Raw genomic sequence first — 16,156 nt, forward strand, 5'->3', positions numbered from 1 at the left:
GACGGGCTTCGGGAGCCAAAGTCAACTGCGGGAAGTCGGAAGCCATGCTCTTCGGGGACTGGCAGCCGGCCTCTTCCGCCCCCTTCCCTTTCAGCATCCAGCCGGATTTCATCAAGGTTCTTGGAGTCTGGTTCGGGAAGGAAGGAGCAGCCCTCAAGTCCTGGGAGGAACGCTTGACCAAGATCACCCAACGGATCGGTCTGTGGAGCCTCAGACGCCTCACCTGTGAGGGCAAAGCACTGGTCCTGCGTAACGAGGTACTGCCCGTGCTGCAGTACACGGCCCAGGCCTGGCCCCCCCTTGCCACCGTGTGCAGGGCCATTACCAGGACGGTGTTTCGTTTTGTCTGGGGATCCAAGATGGACAGAGTAAAGCGGAGCATCATGTACAAGGATCCTCGCAAGGGTGGGAAGGGCGTACCCGATATCCCCACCCTCCTGCGATCCTCCTTCGTATGTGACTGCGTTCGCCGAACTCTGCGAGTCAAGAGAGGTTCCGCGGGTGGGTCCATGTCTCGCTTCTTCCTGCTCCCCCTTTGGAGACGGTTAGGCTGGGACAAGTGGGACAGCTCCTTCCCCTACAACTGGACGACGCCATGGTTCTATGGAGACGTGGTTCGGTTTGTGAAGGAACACCAACTGGAGGGACTCAAGCCTGATTTGTGGAAGCCAAAGACTATCCACAAACTCATCAGAGCCAAGGACGAAATGGAGAACATTCCAGGACTTCATCACGACACACTGGAGACTGTTTGGACAAACGTGTCATCGGCTGGATTGACCAACGGGCACAAGGACTTGTCATGGATGGCGATACAGGGCGGACTGCCCGTCCGGTCATTCATGCACGCCCGGAACCTGTGCAAAACCCGGTACTGCCCAAGGTGCCCCTTCGTGGAGGAAACATCGCTGCACGCCTTTTGGGACTGCCGTTTTGCACAGCGCCTGTTGGTTGCCCTGGAGGATGACCTGAGGAACTCCGTCCCCAGAGGGAGCCTATCATACCATTCCGTACTTTATGGACTCTTCCCTGGGACTCACACCGTTGGAGCCATCCAGGAGGCTTGGCGCCTTATGAACTGCTTTAAGGACGCTATTTGGGTCGCCAGGAACCGGCTCATCTTGAAGAGGGAGAGGATGTCTATCCAGGATTGCCGCAGGCTGATCCACAGCCTGCTCAGAGACTATTCCATCATGGACAGTCCGGACGACAGCGCCGAGGAGGAGGTTTAAACCTCTTCAATGCCCCCTCCCTCCTTTTCCCGTTATGTGCGTCTTTCAATAAAGCTTCGGGCCTGTGATTTCCCCACCCTATCCACCTTTTCCCCTACCCCCACCCCCCAATCGCCGGTTCGTCGTTATTTATTGTCTAACTTTTTCTTTCAGCTTGAGTGTTATGGATAGCATAGGAACGTGATGTATAGTTTAGTGCGTCGTACTCTATGGCTATGTAAGAATGATTGTATATTTCTGTGTGTACGGGGCTGCGGCACTGTACACGGTTTGTTACCTTTTTGTGAGTAGTGCATGATAATAAAGATGCTGTTAAATCAAAATCTGTTCTTATCAGTTTAATATCTGATACGTCCCCTATCTGGGGACCATATATTAAATGGATTTTTAGAACAGGGAGATGGAAAAAGAGCTTGCTCTGTCCACTCCACGCATTGACCTGGTATTGCAGTACCTCCAGGACCGGTGCACCCCTTCTTAACCCAGTTTCCAAAAGCAGAACTCAATTCACCTGATTCATATTAGCCCGGTTTAATGAATTGGAAGAAAGCATACGTCTTCATATGCACCTCAATTTGGCCCATTCACTTTTCACACTTCCTCCTTTTGTTTTTTATCTTTCACACTTTTGACTTTCTTTATTCATCCAAATAGCAAACTCATCACCACTCAACCTGACCAACTCGGCTATGTCCCGTGCTGCAGTTCTCTGTCTTATCTAGATCATTTGCAATTGAATGGAATAGATCCCTTTTGGACAAAGTGGATTCACCTGCTGCTGCAGTGACCACAGGTGTGATAAGATCTAGAATTGGCATCTGGTGCGATCTCTCCGCTTCCACTCCAAAGAAAGTTACCTGTTTATTCCTATCATGCATTGGTTTTTGGGGTTTTCTTTGAGTAATGATGATCTCTTTAGTAGTCTGTTGGCGCCCTCTCCTGGAGGAATAGTTTGCTTGCTCTTGGACATTCTAAAAGAGAGGTCATGATAGACATTGAGCTTCTGAGCTCAATTGGGGACAGTCATGGGTGATGAATGTTTGCAACCTGCTGCAAAGCCTCATACCGCAATATAAGGAACGTCAAATACTAAGAAAGGGCGGCCTATGAAAGAATTACTACTTTCAATAAGTACACTTAAACGGCTAATTGGGAATAGAAAAACTGTAAAAAGCCCTCTGAGAAAGCCCCCCTCTAACCTTTGATAGTAAGTTTTTCTGTAGTCTGCCTGTTGATGTATTTTCCGTTTGAACTGTGCACAACATGAAGAGACGGAACACTGGCGGCTTGTCACAATGCCCCCGCTGACATCACAATAGCGCTGCTGCCTAGAAAACAAGCTGCGCAGCAGAAGTTGTTCTTTGGGTGGGAGGGTGGGCTAGTGTAAGGAGGGGGCAAGCTCTTTTTTTCCCGGGTGGTAGGGGGATGACAGGAGAAGGGATGCGGGTGGTGAGAAGGGTACAGAGGGCAGGGTTTGGGGGCTGGGAAGGAAAGGGAAAAGATTAGGGTTTGGGGATGATGAAAGGGCTTTCTACGGGTAAGGATGGCAAAGGGTGGCAGTGACGGAAAGTCAGGCAACCTGTCCTGTCCGTCTTTTTGTATCGTGAATTGGAAAGACTGCAAGGGGGAGGGGAGTTGCTTGCGCCCTAAAGGAGGAGTTATTCAGATTCATTGCAGTGGGGGGCGGCGGCTGCAAAACGCACCATTCTTCTTGTTTTTGCTCTGCAAAGCAGCCTTTTCAAGGGTTGGCTTGGGTGACAAAATGTCTTCTGTAGGCGTGGGTTTGTCTCCCTCTCGCTCTCTCTCCCTAAGATGTGTCCGGCATAGGCCAGGGTGCCACTCGAGGCCCAAACCAATTCTGGTTATCGCTTCTCGGCCTTTTGGCTAAGATCAAGTGTAGTATCTGTTCTTATCAGTTTAATATCTGATACGTCCCCTATCTGGGGACCATATATTAAATGGATTTTTAGAACAGGGAGATGGAAAAAGAGCTTGCTCTGTCCACTCCACGCATTGACCTGGTATTGCAGTACCTCCAGGACCGGTGCACCCCTTCTTAACCCAGTTTCCAAAAGCAGAACTCAATTCACCTGATTCATATTAGCCCGGTTTAATGAATTGGAAGAAAGCATACGTCTTCATATGCACCTCAATTTGGCCCATTCACTTTTCACACTTCCTCCTTTTGTTTTTTATCTTTCACACTTTTGACTTTCTTTATTCATCCAAATAGCAAACTCATCACCACTCAACCTGACCAACTCGGCTATGTCCCGTGCTGCAGTTCTCTGTCTTATCTAGATCATTTGCAATTGAATGGAATAGATCCCTTTTGGACAAAGTGGATTCACCTGCTGCTGCAGTGACCACAGGTGTGATAAGATCTAGAATTGGCATCTGGTGCGATCTCTCCGCTTCCACTCCAAAGAAAGTTACCTGTTTATTCCTATCATGCATTGGTTTTTGTGGTTTTCTTTGAGTAATGATGATCTCTTTAGTAGTCTGTTGGCGCCCTCTCCTGGAGGAATAGTTTGCTTGCTCTTGGACATTCTAAAAGAGAGGTCATGATAGACATTGAGATTCTGAGCTCAATTGGGGACAGTCATGGGTGATGAATGTTTGCAACCTGCTGCAAAGCCTCATACCGCAATATAAGGAACCTCAAATACTAAGAAAGGGCGGCCTATGAAAGAATTACTACTTTCAATAAGTACACTTAAACGGCTAATTGGGAATAGAAAAACTGTAAAAAGCCCTCTGAGAAAGCCCCCCTCTAACCTTTGATAGTAAGTTTTTCTGTAGTCTGCCTGTTGATGTATTTTCCGTTTGAACTGTGCACAACATGAAGAGACGGAACACTGGCGGCTTGTCACAATGCCCCCGCTGACATCACAATAGCGCTGCTGCCTAGAAAACAAGCTGCGCAGCAGAAGTTGTTGTTTGGGTGGGAGGGTGGGCTAGTGTAAGGAGGGGGCAAGCTCTTTTTTTCCCGGGTGGCAGGGGGATGACAGGAGAAGGGATGCGGGTGGTGAGAAGGGTACAGAGGGCAGGGTTTGGGGGCTGGGAAGGAAAGGGAAAAGATTAGGGTTTGGGGATGATGAAAGGGCTTTCTACGGGTAAGGATGGCAAAGGGTGGCAGTGACGGAAAGTCAGGCAACCTGTCCTGTCCGTCTTTTTGTATCGTGAATTGGAAAGACTGCAAGGGGGAGGGGAGTTGCTTGCGCCCTAAAGGAGGAGTTATTCAGATTCATTGCAGTGGGGGGCGGCGGCTGCAAAACGCACCATTCTTCTTGTTTTTGCTCTGCAAAGCAGCCTTTTCAAGGGTTGGCTTGGGTGACAAAATGTCTTCTGTAGGCGTGGGTTTGTCTCCCTCTCGCTCTCTCTCCCTAAGATGTGTCCGGCATAGGCCAGGGTGCCACTCGAGGCCCAAACCAATTCTGGTTATCGCTTCGCGGCCTTTTGGCTAAGATCAAGTGTAGTATCTGTTCTTATCAGTTTAATATCTGATACGTCCCCTATCTGGGGACCATATATTAAATGGATTTTTAGAACAGGGAGATGGAAAAAGAGCTTGCTCTGTCCACTCCACGCATTGACCTGGTATTGCAGTACCTCCAGGACCGGTGCACCCCTTCTTAACCCAGTTTCCAAAAGCAGAACTCAATTCACCTGATTCATATTAGCCCGGTTTAATGAATTGGAAGAAAGCATACGTCTTCATATGCACCTCAATTTGGCCCATTCACTTTTCACACTTCCTCCTTTTGTTTTTTATCTTTCACACTTTTGACTTTCTTTATTCATCCAAATAGCAAACTCATCACCACTCAACCTGACCAACTCGGCTATGTCCCGTGCTGCAGTTCTCTGTCTTATCTAGATCATTTGCAATTGAATGGAATAGATCCCTTTTGGACAAAGTGGATTCACCTGCTGCTGCAGTGACCACAGGTGTGATAAGATCTAGAATTGGCATCTGGTGCGATCTCTCCGCTTCCACTCCAAAGAAAGTTACCTGTTTATTCCTATCATGCATTGGTTTTTGGGGTTTTCTTTGAGTAATGATGATCTCTTTAGTAGTCTGTTGGCGCCCTCTCCTGGAGGAATAGTTTGCTTGCTCTTGGACATTCTAAAAGAGAGGTCATGATAGACATTGAGCTTCTGAGCTCAATTGGGGACAGTCATGGGTGATGAATGTTTGCAACCTGCTGCAAAGCCTCATACCGCAATATAAGGAACGTCAAATACTAAGAAAGGGCGGCCTATGAAAGAATTACTACTTTCAATAAGTACACTTAAACGGCTAATTGGGAATAGAAAAACTGTAAAAAGCCCTCTGAGAAAGCCCCCCTCTAACCTTTGATAGTAAGTTTTTCTGTAGTCTGCCTGTTGATGTATTTTCCGTTTGAACTGTGCACAACATGAAGAGACGGAACACTGGCGGCTTGTCACAATGCCCCCGCTGACATCACAATAGCGCTGCTGCCTAGAAAACAAGCTGCGCAGCAGAAGTTGTTCTTTGGGTGGGAGGGTGGGCTAGTGTAAGGAGGGGGCAAGCTCTTTTTTTCCCGGGTGGTAGGGGGATGACAGGAGAAGGGATGCGGGTGGTGAGAAGGGTACAGAGGGCAGGGTTTGGGGGCTGGGAAGGAAAGGGAAAAGATTAGGGTTTGGGGATGATGAAAGGGCTTTCTACGGGTAAGGATGGCAAAGGGTGGCAGTGACGGAAAGTCAGGCAACCTGTCCTGTCCGTCTTTTTGTATCGTGAATTGGAAAGACTGCAAGGGGGAGGGGAGTTGCTTGCGCCCTAAAGGAGGAGTTATTCAGATTCATTGCAGTGGGGGGCGGCGGCTGCAAAACGCACCATTCTTCTTGTTTTTGCTCTGCAAAGCAGCCTTTTCAAGGGTTGGCTTGGGTGACAAAATGTCTTCTGTAGGCGTGGGTTTGTCTCCCTCTCGCTCTCTCTCCCTAAGATGTGTCCGGCATAGGCCAGGGTGCCACTCGAGGCCCAAACCAATTCTGGTTATCGCTTCTCGGCCTTTTGGCTAAGATCAAGTGTAGTGTTGTTCGAAGAGGTGGTTTAAGCTCCAGGCCACCTTAGTACAATGATACAATGCACACTGGAAGGTTGCGCTTGCTAGTACTCTGGGTGGATAGTATATTCATCTAGAGGAAGACATGGCCCTACCAGGATCAAGGCTATTAGACTGAGTAAGGGTGGGGGGCTATGGTACAACGTGCCCCAGGACTGACGACCCTGGAGTGAGTCTGAGCTTGCTGGCTTGGGACCCCGGCAAGCCTTGGCTCTGTAGCACACCGTACCTTGCCTTTTCATACTTTTTGAGCATATTACCCTATCCCGGCCTTCTGGCTAGGAAGGGAAATTTTTATAATCCCGGTCGGAGGTCTGGTCAGCTTTGGGCTGAGAAACTAACACCCGGTTGGAGGTCCGGGTCAGCTTCGGCTGAGAAACCAACACCCGGTTGGAGGTCTGGGTCAGCTTCGGCTGAGAAACCAACACCCGGTTGGAGGTCCGGTTAGCCTTGGGCTGAGAAACCAACACCGGTTGACGGTCCGGGCAGTTTCGGCTGCGAAACCAACAACTAGTAGCTCTCTACTCCACTTGGGTAAGATGCCTGGGTGGACGCTGGGAGCAACGACAAGGCTCAACCAGGCTTCGGCTTGGGGGAGCACCGAAGATCCCTGACCCTTGCTGTGGCCTTCTGGCTCGGAGGGACGGGGTTGATTTTTGGGGACCCTCTCCTCACGGTGGGGTCCACACGAATCCTAGCCTTTGCACTGTTTTTGGTGTGACTTCGGTCATGCATTTTTTGTGGTGCTTTGGAAAGCTTCATTAAATCAAAATCTGTTCTTATCAGTTTAATATCTGATACGTCCCCTATCTGGGGACCATATATTAAATGGATTTTTAGAACAGGGAGATGGAAAAAGAGCTTGCTCTGTCCACTCCACGCATTGACCTGGTATTGCAGTACCTCCAGGACCGGTGCACCCCTTCTTAACCCAGTTTCCAAAAGCAGAACTCAATTCACCTGATTCATATTAGCCCGGTTTAATGAATTGGAAGAAAGCATACGTCTTCATATGCACCTCAATTTGGCCCATTCACTTTTCACACTTCCTCCTTTTGTTTTTTATCTTTCACACTTTTGACTTTCTTTATTCATCCAAATAGCAAACTCATCACCACTCAACCTGACCAACTCGGCTATGTCCCGTGCTGCAGTTCTCTGTCTTATCTAGATCATTTGCAATTGAATGGAATAGATCCCTTTTGGACAAAGTGGATTCACCTGCTGCTGCAGTGACCACAGGTGTGATAAGATCTAGAATTGGCATCTGGTGCGATCTCTCCGCTTCCACTCCAAAGAAAGTTACCTGTTTATTCCTATCATGCATTGGTTTTTGGGGTTTTCTTTGAGTAATGATGATCTCTTTAGTAGTCTGTTGGCGCCCTCTCCTGGAGGAATAGTTTGCTTGCTCTTGGACATTCTAAAAGAGAGGTCATGATAGACATTGAGCTTCTGAGCTCAATTGGGGACAGTCATGGGTGATGAATGTTTGCAACCTGCTGCAAAGCCTCATACCGCAATATAAGGAACGTCAAATACTAAGAAAGGGCGGCCTATGAAAGAATTACTACTTTCAATAAGTACACTTAAACGGCTAATTGGGAATAGAAAAACTGTAAAAAGCCCTCTGAGAAAGCCCCCCTCTAACCTTTGATAGTAAGTTTTTCTGTAGTCTGCCTGTTGATGTATTTTCCGTTTGAACTGTGCACAACATGAAGAGACGGAACACTGGCGGCTTGTCACAATGCCCCCGCTGACATCACAATAGCGCTGCTGCCTAGAAAACAAGCTGCGCAGCAGAAGTTGTTCTTTGGGTGGGAGGGTGGGCTAGTGTAAGGAGGGGGCAAGCTCTTTTTTTCCCGGGTGGTAGGGGGATGACAGGAGAAGGGATGCGGGTGGTGAGAAGGGTACAGAGGGCAGGGTTTGGGGGCTGGGAAGGAAAGGGAAAAGATTAGGGTTTGGGGATGATGAAAGGGCTTTCTACGGGTAAGGATGGCAAAGGGTGGCAGTGACGGAAAGTCAGGCAACCTGTCCTGTCCGTCTTTTTGTATCGTGAATTGGAAAGACTGCAAGGGGGAGGGGAGTTGCTTGCGCCCTAAAGGAGGAGTTATTCAGATTCATTGCAGTGGGGGGCGGCGGCTGCAAAACGCACCATTCTTCTTGTTTTTGCTCTGCAAAGCAGCCTTTTCAAGGGTTGGCTTGGGTGACAAAATGTCTTCTGTAGGCGTGGGTTTGTCTCCCTCTCGCTCTCTCTCCCTAAGATGTGTCCGGCATAGGCCAGGGTGCCACTCGAGGCCCAAACCAATTCTGGTTATCGCTTCTCGGCCTTTTGGCTAAGATCAAGTGTAGTATCGTTCGAAAAGGTGGTTTAAGGCTCCGGCCACCTTAGTACAATGATGCAATGCACACTGGAAGGTTGCGCTTGTTAGTACTTTGGGAGGATAGTATATCCATCTAGAGGAAACCATGGCCCTACCAGGATCGAGGCTATTAGACTGAGTAAGTGTGGGGGTTATGGTGCAATGTGCCCCAGGAATGGACACCCTGGAGGGAGTCTGAACTTGCTAGGTTGGGACCCTGGTAAGCCTCAGACTCTGTCGCACGCCGCGCCTTGCCTATTCATACTTTTCAAGCATATTGCCCTATCCCGGCCTTCTGGCTAAGAAGGGAAATTTTTATAATCCCGGTCGGAGGTCCGGTCAGCTTTGGGCTGAGAAACCAACACCCGGTTGGAGGTCCGGGTCAGCTTTGGCTGAGAAACCAACACCCGGTTGGAGGTCCGGTTAGTCTTGGGCTGAGAAACCAACACCCGGTTGGAGGTCCGGTCAGCCTTGGGCTGAGAAACCAACACCGGTTGACGGTCCGGGCAGTCTCGGCTGCGAAACCAACGACTAGTAGCGCCCTACTCCACTTGGGTAAGATGCCTCGGTGGACGCTGGGAGCAACAACAAGGCTCAACCAGGCTTCGGCTTGGGGGAGCACCGAAGATCCCTGACCCTCGCTGTGGCCTTCTGGCTCGGAGGGACGGGGTTGATTTTTGGGGATCCTCTTCTCACGGAGGGGTCCACACGAATCCTAGCCTTTGCACTGTTTTTGGTGTGACTTCGGTCATGCATTTTTGCGGTGCTTTGGAAAGCTTCATTAAATCAAAAATCTGTTCTTATCGCTTCTCGGCCTTTTGGCTAAGATCAAGTGTAGTATCGTTCGAAAAGGTGGTTTAAGGCTCCGGCCACCTTAGTACAATGATGCAATGCACACTGGAAGGTTGCGCTTGTTAGTACTTTGGGAGGATAGTATATCCATCTAGAGGAAACCATGGCCCTACCAGGATCGAGGCTATTAGACTGAGTAAGTGTGGGGGCTATGGTGCAATGTGCCCCAGGATTGACGACCCTGGAGTGAGTCTGAGCTTGCTGGCTTTGGACCCCGGCAAGCCTTGGGCTCTGTAGCACACCGTACCTTGCCCTTTCATACTTTCTGAGCATATTGCTCTATCCCGGCCTTCTGGCTAGGAAGGGAAATTTTTATAATCATGGTCGGAGGTCCGTTCAGCTTTGGGCTGAGAAACCAACACCCGGTTGGAGGTCCGGGTCAGCTTCGGCTGAGAATCCAACACCCGGTTGGAGGTCCGGGTCAGCTTCGGCTGAGAAACCAACACCCGGTTGGAGGTCCGGGTCAGCTTCGGCTGAGAAACCAACACCCGGTTGGAGGTCCGGTTAGCCTTGGGCTGAGAAACCAACACCGGTTGACGGTCCGGGCAGTTTCGGCTGCGAAACCAACAACTAGTAGCTCTCTACTCCACTTGGGTAAGATGCCTGGGTGGACGCTGGGAGCAACGACAAGGCTCAACCAGGCTTCGGCTTGGGGGAGCACCGAAGATCCCTGACCCTTGCTGTGGCCTTCTGGCTCGGAGGGACGGGGTTGATTTTTGGGGATCCTCTCCTCACGGAGGGGTCCACACGAATCCTAGCCTTTGCACTGTTTTTGGTGTGACTTCGGTCATGCATTTTTTGCGGTGCTTTGGAAAGCTTCATTAAATCAAAATCTGTTCTTATCAGTTTAATATCTGATACGTCCCCTATCTGGGGACCATATATTAAATGGATTTTTAGAACAGGGAGATGGAAAAAGAGCTTGCTCTGTCCACTCCACGCATTGACCTGGTATTGCAGTACCTCCAGGACCGGTGCACCCCTTCTTAACCCAGTTTCCAAAAGCAGAACTCAATTCACCTGATTCATATTAGCCCGGTTTAATGAATTGGAAGAAAGCATACGTCTTCATATGCACCTCAATTTGGCCCATTCACTTTTCACACTTCCTCCTTTTGTTTTTTATCTTTCACACTTTTGACTTTCTTTATTCATCCAAATAGCAAACTCATCACCACTCAACCTGACCAACTCGGCTATGTCCCGTGCTGCAGTTCTCTGTCTTATCTAGATCATTTGCAATTGAATGGAATAGATCCCTTTTGGACAAAGTGGATTCACCTGCTGCTGCAGTGACCACAGGTGTGATAAGATCTAGAATTGGCATCTGGTGCGATCTCTCCGCTTCCACTCCAAAGAAAGTTACCTGTTTATTCCTATCATGCATTGGTTTTTGGGGTTTTCTTTGAGTAATGATGATCTCTTTAGTAGTCTGTTGGCGCCCTCTCCTGGAGGAATAGTTTGCTTGCTCTTGGACATTCTAAAAGAGAGGTCATGATAGACATTGAGCTTCTGAGCTCAATTGGGGACAGTCATGGGTGATGAATGTTTGCAACCTGCTGCAAAGCCTCATACCGCAATATAAGGAACGTCAAATACTAAGAAAGGGCGGCCTATGAAAGAATTACTACTTTCAATAAGTACACTTAAACGGCTAATTGGGAATAGAAAAACTGTAAAAAGCCCTCTGAGAAAGCCCCCCTCTAACCTTTGATAGTAAGTTTTTCTGTAGTCTGCCTGTTGATGTATTTTCCGTTTGAACTGTGCACAACATGAAGAGACGGAACACTGGCGGCTTGTCACAATGCCCCCGCTGACATCACAATAGCGCTGCTGCCTAGAAAACAAGCTGCGCAGCAGAAGTTGTTCTTTGGGTGGGAGGGTGGGCTAGTGTAAGGAGGGGGCAAGCTCTTTTTTTCCCGGGTGGTAGGGGGATGACAGGAGAAGGGATGCGGGTGGTGAGAAGGGTACAGAGGGCAGGGTTTGGGGGCTGGGAAGGAAAGGGAAAAGATTAGGGTTTGGGGATGATGAAAGGGCTTTCTACGGGTAAGGATGGCAAAGGGTGGCAGTGACGGAAAGTCAGGCAACCTGTCCTGTCCGTCTTTTTGTATCGTGAATTGGAAAGACTGCAAGGGGGAGGGGAGTTGCTTGCGCCCTAAAGGAGGAGTTATTCAGATTCATTGCAGTGGGGGGCGACGGCTGCAAAACGCACCATTCTTCTTGTTTTTGCTCTGCAAAGCAGCCTTTTCAAGGGTTGGCTTGGGTGACAAAATGTCTTCTGTAGGCGTGGGTTTGTCTCCCTCTCGCTCTCTCTCCCTAAGATGTGTCCGGCATAGGCCAGGGTGCCACTCGAGGCCCAAACCAATTCTGGTTATCGCTTCTCGGCCTTTTGGCTAAGATCAAGTGTAGTATCTGTTCTTATCAGTTTAATATCTGATACGTCCCCTATCTGGGGACCATATATTAAATGGATTTTTAGAACAGGGAGATGGAAAAAGAGCTTGCTCTGTCCACTCCACGCATTGACCTGGTATTGCAGTACCTCCAGGACCGGTGCACCCCTTCTTAACCCAGTTTCCAAAAGCAGAACTCAATTCACCTGATTCATATTAGCCCGGTTTAATGAATTGGAAGAAAGCATACGTCTTCATATGCACCTCAATTTGGCCCATTCACTTTTCACACTTCCTCCTTTTGTTTTTTATCTTTCACACTTTTGACTTTCTTTATTCATCCAAATAGCAAACTCATCACCACTCAACCTGACCAACTCGGCTATGTCCCGTGCTGCAGTTCTCTGTCTTATCTAGATCATTTGCAATTGAATGGAATAGATCCCTTTTGGACAAAGTGGATTCACCTGCTGCTGCAGTGACCACAGGTGTGATAAGATCTAGAATTGGCATCTGGTGCGATCTCTCCGCTTCCACTCCAAAGAAAGTTACCTGTTTATTCCTATCATGCATTGGTTTTTGGGGTTTTCTTTGAGTAATGATGATCTCTTTAGTAGTCTGTTGGCGCCCTCTCCTGGAGGAATAGTTTGCTTGCTCTTGGACATTCTAAATGAGAGGTCATGATAGACATTGAGCTTCTGAGCTCAATTGGGGACAGTCATGGGTGATGAATGTTTGCAACCTGCTGCAAAGCCTCATACCGCAATATAAGGAACGTCAAATACTAAGAAAGGGCGGCCTATGAAAGAATTACTACTTTCAATAAGTACACTTAAACGGCTAATTGGGAATAGAAAAACTGTAAAAAGCCCTCTGAGAAAGCCCCCCTCTAACCTTTGATAGTAAGTTTTTCTGTAGTCTGCCTGTTGATGTATTTTCCGTTTGAACTGTGCACAACATGAAGAGACGGAACACTGGCGGCTTGTCACAATGCCCCCGCTGACATCACAATAGCGCTGCTGCCTAGAAAACAAGCTGCGCAGCAGAAGTTGTTCTTTGGGTGGGAGGGTGGGCTAGTGTAAGGAGGGGGCAAGCTCTTTTTTTCCCGGGTGGTAGGGGGATGACAGGAGAAGGGATGCGGGTGGTGAGAAGGGTACAGAGGGCAGGGTTTGGGGGCTGGGAAGGAAAGGGAAAAGATTAGGGTTTGGGGATGATGAAAGGGCTTTCTACGGGTAAGGATGGCAAAGGGTGGCAGTGACGGAAAGTCAGGCAACCTGTCCTGTCCGTCTTTTTGTATCGTGAATTGGAAAGACTGCAAGGGGGAGGGGAGTTGCTTGCGCCCTAAAGGAGGAGTTATTCAGATTCATTGCAGTGGGGGGCGGCGGCTGCAAAACGCACCATTCTTCTTGTTTTTGCTCTGCAAAGCAGCCTTTTCAAGGGTTGGCTTGGGTGACAAAATGTCTTCTGTAGGCGTGGGTTTGTCTCCCTCTCGCTCTCTCTCCCTAAGATGTGTCCGGCATAGGCCAGGGTGCCACTCGAGGCCCAAACCAATTCTGGTTATCGCTTCTCGGCCTTTTGGCTAAGATCAAGTGTAGTATCTGTTCTTATCAGTTTAATATCTGATACGTCCCCTATCTGGGGACCATATATTAAATGGATTTTTAGAACAGGGAGATGGAAAAAGAGCTTGCTCTGTCCACTCCACGCATTGACCTGGTATTGCAGTACCTCCAGGACCGGTGCACCCCTTCTTAACCCAGTTTCCAAAAGCAGAACTCAATTCACCTGATTCATATTAGCCCGGTTTAATGAATTGGAAGAAAGCATACGTCTTCATATGCACCTCAATTTGGCCCATTCACTTTTCACACTTCCTCCTTTTGTTTTTTATCTTTCACACTTTTGACTTTCTTTATTCATCCAAATAGCAAACTCATCACCACTCAACCTGACCAACTCGGCTATGTCCCGTGCTGCAGTTCTCTGTCTTATCTAGATCATTTGCAATTGAATGGAATAGATCCCTTTTGGACAAAGTGGATTCACCTGCTGCTGCAGTGACCACAGGTGTGATAAGATCTAGAATTGGCATCTGGTGCGATCTCTCCGCTTCCACTCCAAAGAAAGTTACCTGTTTATTCCTATCATGCATTGGTTTTTGGGGTTTTCTTTGAGTAATGATGATCTCTTTAGTAGTCTGTTGGCGCCCTCTCCTGGAGGAATAGTTTGCTTGCTCTTGGACATTCTAAAAGAGAGGTCATGATAGACATTGAGCTTCTGAGCTCAATTGGGGACAGTCATGGGTGATGAATGTTTGCAACCTGCTGCAAAGCCTCATACCGCAATATAAGGAACGTCAAATACTAAGAAAGGGCGGCCTATGAAAGAATTACTACTTTCAATAAGTACACTTAAACGGCTAATTGGGAATAGAAAAACTGTAAAAAGCCCTCTGAGAAAGCCCCCCTCTAACCTTTGATAGTAAGTTTTTCTGTAGTCTGCCTGTTGATGTATTTTCCGTTTGAACTGTGCACAACATGAAGAGACGGAACACTGGCGGCTTGTCACAATGCCCCCGCTGACATCACAATAGCGCTGCTGCCTAGAAAACAAGCTGCGCAGCAGAAGTTGTTCTTTGGGTGGGAGGGTGGGCTAGTGTAAGGAGGGGGCAAGCTCTTTTTTTCCCGGGTGGTAGGGGGATGACAGGAGAAGGGATGCGGGTGGTGAGAAGGGTACAGAGGGCAGGGTTTGGGGGCTGGGAAGGAAAGGGAAAAGATTAGGGTTTGGGGATGATGAAAGGGCTTTCTACGGGTAAGGATGGCAAAGGGTGGCAGTGACGGAAAGTCAGGCAACCTGTCCTGTCCGTCTTTTTGTATCGTGAATTGGAAAGACTGCAAGGGGGAGGGGAGTTGCTTGCGCCCTAAAGGAGGAGTTATTCAGATTCATTGCAGTGGGGGGCGGCGGCTGCAAAACGCACCATTCTTCTTGTTTTTGCTCTGCAAAGCAGCCTTTTCAAGGGTTGGCTTGGGTGACAAAATGTCTTCTGTAGGCGTGGGTTTGTCTCCCTCTCGCTCTCTCTCCCTAAGATGTGTCCGGCATAGGCCAGGGTGCCACTCGAGGCCCAAACCAATTCTGGTTATCGCTTCTCGGCCTTTTGGCTAAGATCAAGTGTAGTATCGTTCGAAAAGGTGGTTTAAGGCTCCGGCCACCTTAGTACAATGATGCAATGCACACTGATAGGTTGCGCTTGTTAGTACTTTGGGAGGACAGTATATCCATCTAGAGGAAACCATGGCCCTACCAGGATCGAGGCTATTAGACTGAGTAAGTGTGGGGGTTATGGTGCAATGTGCCCCAGGAATGGACACCCTGGAGGGAGTCTGAACTTGCTAGGTTGGGACCCTGGTAAGCCTCAGACTCTGTCGCACGCCGCGCCTTGCCTATTCATACTTTCCAAGCATATTGCCCTATCCCGGCCTTCTGGCTAAGAAGGGAAATTTTTATAATCCCGGTCGGAGGTCCGGTCAGCTTTGGGCTGAGAAACCAACACCCGGTTGGAGGTCCGGGTCAGCATTGGCTGAGAAACCAACACGCGGTTGGAGGTCCGGTTAGCCTTGGGCTGAGAAACCAACACCCGGTTGGAGGTCCGGTCAGCCTTGGGCTGAGAAACCAACACCCGGTTGGAGGTCCGGTCAGCCTTGGGCTGAGAAACCAACACCGGTTGACGGTCCGGGCAGTCTCGGCTGCGAAACCAACGACTAGTAGCTCCCTACTCCACTTGGGTAAGATGCCTCGGTGGACGCTGGGAGCAACAACAAGGCTCAACCAGGCTTCGGCTTGGGGGAGCACCGAAGATCCCTGACCCTCGCTGTGGCCTTCTGGCTCGGAGGGACGGGGTTGATTTTTGGGGATCCTCTTCTCACGGAGGGGTCCACACGAATCCTAGCCTTTGCACTGTTTTTGGTGTGACTTCGGTCATGCATTTTTGCGGTGCTTTGGAAAGCTTCATTAAATCAAAAAAATCTGTTCTTATCAGTTTAATATCTGATACGTCCCCTATCTGGGGACCATATATTAAATGGATTTTTAGAACAGGGAGATGGAAAAAGAGCTTGCTCTGTCCACTCCACGCATTGACCTGGTATTGCAGTACCTCCAGGACCGGTGCACCCCTTCTTAACCCAGTTTCCAAAAGCAGAACTCAATTCACCTGATTCATATTAGCCCGG

General features: G+C 48.8%; 7 non-coding genes and 4 pseudogenes across 7 annotated transcripts; all 11 read left to right on the forward strand.

Moving 5' to 3' along the window:
- Positions 1-1,505: 1,505 nt before the first annotated feature.
- LOC142253012 (U2 spliceosomal RNA) lies at positions 1,506-1,708 on the forward strand (annotated as a pseudogene).
- Positions 1,709-3,096: 1,388 nt separating this feature from the next.
- On the forward strand, positions 3,097-3,287 carry LOC142252733 (U2 spliceosomal RNA). Its single transcript, XR_012726100.1, has one exon. It is a non-coding gene; the product is annotated as a U2 spliceosomal RNA (small nuclear RNA).
- Positions 3,288-4,675: 1,388 nt separating this feature from the next.
- On the forward strand, positions 4,676-4,866 carry LOC142252924 (U2 spliceosomal RNA). Its single transcript, XR_012726285.1, has one exon. It is a non-coding gene; the product is annotated as a U2 spliceosomal RNA (small nuclear RNA).
- Positions 4,867-7,051: 2,185 nt separating this feature from the next.
- On the forward strand, positions 7,052-7,247 carry LOC142253207 (U2 spliceosomal RNA). Its single transcript, XR_012726519.1, has one exon. It is a non-coding gene; the product is annotated as a U2 spliceosomal RNA (small nuclear RNA).
- Positions 7,248-8,635: 1,388 nt separating this feature from the next.
- Positions 8,636-8,777, forward strand: LOC142253736 (U2 spliceosomal RNA; annotated as a pseudogene).
- A 707-nt stretch (positions 8,778-9,484) lies between these two features.
- On the forward strand, positions 9,485-9,626 carry LOC142253737 (U2 spliceosomal RNA; annotated as a pseudogene).
- A 697-nt stretch (positions 9,627-10,323) lies between these two features.
- On the forward strand, positions 10,324-10,519 carry LOC142253253 (U2 spliceosomal RNA). The gene has a single exon (XR_012726564.1). It is a non-coding gene; the product is annotated as a U2 spliceosomal RNA (small nuclear RNA).
- A 1,388-nt stretch (positions 10,520-11,907) lies between these two features.
- On the forward strand, positions 11,908-12,098 carry LOC142252734 (U2 spliceosomal RNA). The gene has a single exon (XR_012726101.1). It is a non-coding gene; the product is annotated as a U2 spliceosomal RNA (small nuclear RNA).
- A 1,388-nt stretch (positions 12,099-13,486) lies between these two features.
- LOC142252735 (U2 spliceosomal RNA) lies at positions 13,487-13,677 on the forward strand. Its single transcript, XR_012726102.1, has one exon. It is a non-coding gene; the product is annotated as a U2 spliceosomal RNA (small nuclear RNA).
- Positions 13,678-15,065: 1,388 nt separating this feature from the next.
- Positions 15,066-15,222, forward strand: LOC142253756 (U2 spliceosomal RNA; annotated as a pseudogene).
- Positions 15,223-15,904: 682 nt separating this feature from the next.
- Positions 15,905-16,102, forward strand: LOC142253176 (U2 spliceosomal RNA). Its single transcript, XR_012726492.1, has one exon. It is a non-coding gene; the product is annotated as a U2 spliceosomal RNA (small nuclear RNA).
- Positions 16,103-16,156: the final 54 nt, after the last annotated feature.

Source organism: Anomaloglossus baeobatrachus, chromosome 9 (genome assembly GCF_048569485.1).
Source record: "Anomaloglossus baeobatrachus isolate aAnoBae1 chromosome 9, aAnoBae1.hap1, whole genome shotgun sequence".
NCBI lineage: Eukaryota > Metazoa > Chordata > Amphibia > Anura > Aromobatidae > Anomaloglossus > Anomaloglossus baeobatrachus.